This window comes from Etheostoma spectabile, chromosome 5, assembly GCF_008692095.1.
Source record: "Etheostoma spectabile isolate EspeVRDwgs_2016 chromosome 5, UIUC_Espe_1.0, whole genome shotgun sequence".
NCBI classification, from domain to species: domain Eukaryota; kingdom Metazoa; phylum Chordata; class Actinopteri; order Perciformes; family Percidae; genus Etheostoma; species Etheostoma spectabile.
The window spans coordinates 11,930,491-11,933,907 of record NC_045737.1 but is presented as its reverse complement, the minus strand read 5'-3'; the positions used below and the strand labels follow the sequence as shown (position 1 = coordinate 11,933,907).

The 3,417-nt window shown below is 39.6% G+C and overlaps 1 long non-coding RNA gene across 1 annotated transcript in view; it reads right to left on the bottom strand.

Moving 5' to 3' along the window:
• Positions 1-3,417, bottom strand: part of LOC116690235 (uncharacterized) — a 6,297-nt gene that overhangs the window by 2,502 nt on the left and 378 nt on the right. The window contains exon 2 of the long non-coding RNA XR_004332197.1: positions 2,879-2,884. This is a non-coding gene — a long non-coding RNA (uncharacterized LOC116690235). The remainder of the gene's footprint in view (positions 1-2,878; positions 2,885-3,417) is intronic.

Sequence of the window (3,417 nt, the reverse complement as noted above, 5' to 3'; positions counted from 1 at the left end):
TCATTTATATAGAATTATACCTACTATTTGAGTTAAAAAGCAGAAATTATGACCGACATATCAGTCATAATTTATATGACTATAGTCATATATAGTAATAATAATCATTTTGACAAATAGTTAAGATGTGTTTAGTCAGGAATGAAAGTGTCAAAGTGTCAATCCTACTTGCAAAGAGTGTTGTATGGAACCCAATCCATTTTTTTTTGGTAATTTGTTTAAGATATAGACATCTTTTAAAGGGGTCAAATTTGACCTGAGGACAACAGGAGGGTTAAGGAAAAGATCGTGGGTGGGCTTTTTGCATCATATCTGACATGGAGAGCCACTGCACAAGCGTCTGTATTTTACAAGTTGGGAGTTGTTATAATTTTATAACAGCTGGGGATCGTTCACTGCTAACAAGTGTATCACAAGGGTTATTTAATAGAATGTGCATAATCTAGTGTATTTTGTGTCCAGGTCACACACACTCACAAAAATACAATTGCATTATTTTTTGGCGATGACACTATTGTTTGAAAGTAATTAATTTAATGTAAAATTAGATTTTAACCATGTTGTCTAACAGGATCACTCATCATTCAAATTGGACTCAATTTGGTAGTTTAAACCCTATTTATTAGTTGTGCACTGATACGGGCCAGACAATAGCTGATGTATCTGTTTCATGATTAATGTCTGATGGTAACACATGATGAGCATGATAGTGGCTTAACACCTGCAACATTCAGCCGGATCAGTGGGATCAGTGATCAGTATCATCTGTGAGTCTGGGGTCTTCAACCTTAATAGTCTTTGCCATATGTATTTTCACGGGGTTTCTGCATGGGGAAAAAATGGTTTTAAAGTGCTCATATTATCAGAATCAGAATGCTTTTTTGTTTCATAATTGTATTTAAAGTTTAGACCAGAATAGGTTTACATGGTTTAATTTTCAAATTACACCGTATTTTTGTTGTATTGTACATTGCTGCAGCTCCTCTTTTCACCCTGTGTGTTGAGTTCTCTGTTTTAGCCACAGAGTGAGACATCTCACTTCTGTTCCATCTTTGTTGGGAGTCCCACCTGCGCAGTAGCTAGGTAAGGACTACTAGCCAGTCAGAAGCAGAGTAAGAGGGCGTGCCCTGACAGTACCTAGGTAAGGACTACTAGCCAGTCAGAAGCAGAGTATAAGGGTGGGCCACGCTAGTAGCTAGGCGAGCGTTATAACCCATGATACAAAGTGATGCACGGTCACGGAAGTAAAGGCTGGACTACAGTAGAGCTGTGTTTGTGAACAGTGTGTTCTGTTGGAGATTATGAATCCCTATGGAGTGGACTGTACGCTTTTTCACATTTTAAACCTATAACATGCACAAAAAGATATATAACACACTATAAAGAAAAGACAAAAAGACAATAAGCATCATATGAGCACTTTAAACCATTTTTTTAAACAATACACAGGTCTTATGATGTGAGTATTTGTTGTATCCACACCAATTGCACTACAAAATACATGTTAAAATTAACTCCAGCTGTCATGCATTTTCATCCTTAACATTCAATTCACCAGTGATTTTAAGTCAATATGCACTGTAACTGAAGTTGATAGATTTTATTATGTGACCTGTATTTTTTGTAATCCTCTGGAACGATTGTTCAGGTTTTGTCAAACTCAAACTTTCCGTTACCGAGAACATTTCAGAGAGAGAGCAAATTACATATGTCTATTCAGATGCCATGTCAAGTCCTAATATCACTCATGCAATAACCATCACTCCACTGAACACATCATTGATATATGAAGTGATTTCCCTGCTGACTGTCCTTAGGATTGTGAATCTAATTTGTTATGGCTCCATCTACAAACTCTAGCGGAGATCATGAACACTTTGGATCAGTGGACACTGTGTTGTCTGAGTGTGCATGAAACCAGGACTTTGTTGAAGCCGACCTCATCCTGTTAATTGCTGAACAGAAATGCACAAAGTAGAGTAGATCCACCGAAGAACACGTCTGACAGATACCAAGGGCAAATGCAAATTTGGGGATTCACTTTGTGTTCTGTGTGTGTTTAGAGAGGGGAGAGATTAAAGGGGGGAGGGGGGAGGGGGACAGAATACAATAAAAGCAAATATTTCAAGAGAAACAAAAAGGGAGATCTACCGGTAATGGCTATCTCTCTCTCTCCCTACGTTGTTCATGTAACTTTGTGAGAGTTACCTGGCACTGGTCCACTCGGAGACAAACAACCCTTCCCAGCAGCAGCCCCGGCCATTTGGCTCGGCTGTTTTGGAGCTATTCCACTTCCCACAAGGGCAAAGTAGTTTGTGAAACTAAAAAGTTTAACAACTCCACCCACGCAATACTCAGGGGGCTCACACGGAGCTATCAGGCTGAAATACATTCACACCAGTGTTGTAATGTAACAAACTACTTTGCTGCTGTACTTAAAGGTGTTTTAAGCGATGTTGGGTGACGCCATTTCTTGTTGACGTTCAAAGTATTTTCAAATAGGCTAGCTAACAGGCTACCGTCCCTCCTCCTCATCCCGTCCCCACTCCCTCCCTTCCGTGCTCCCAACACCAACCCCCCAACCCCCACCCCCAAATTATTCTTGTCAGGGTAATTTTGTGAATGCTGTGTGGTGCAGGTAGGCACAGTTTGTTTTTGTTGGCGTTTGTAGACCCTGGGGTGTCTACAGAGACCGCAATTTTTTACAGTGTGTTCTGGGGACAGGCAGCTCGCGGATAGTGAGGAGATCTTAAATCATAATAATAATATTAATAATACTACATTTTGTTTAAAGGCACCTTTCTCGGCACTCATTGACGCCGTACAGGGCATACATACATTAAAAACAGCAAAGAAATACTATACAAAAATACTATACTATAGGCTACTATACAACAAAAACAAGAGAAAAGGCAGAGCAATAGACATTGTTGGCTGTACGACAAAAAATGTTGTAGCCTAAAAAACACATGACATCGCTTAGAGCAGGGGTTCCCAAAACTTTCAGCCCACGACCCCCAAAGTAACGGTGCAAGTGACTTGCGACCCCCCCCACTGTAAACGTATATAAACTTTGCGCGCAGCCGTGCACGCTCTATAGGCGTATCCAAACACGAGCATATTGACAACACAAAAGAACACAACAGCCATGACATTATTCTACAGTAATTTACTCATCACTTTAATTTGAACTTAACCTCACCTAATGAGATGGATGTGCAATATGTCTGGAGCACAGCAAGTCCCATCTCGGTTTAATGTTGGAGACGGCTACTCGGAAAGAAAGAAAATCAAAAGAGCTGTTCTCTGTTTATTTATTTGCTTGGTTGTATTTTAAATTTAGCCAGTAGTTTTATCTCGTGTTAAAATCATGGCTAACATATGCTATTTCTAATCGTTTTTACATTTTTATTTTAT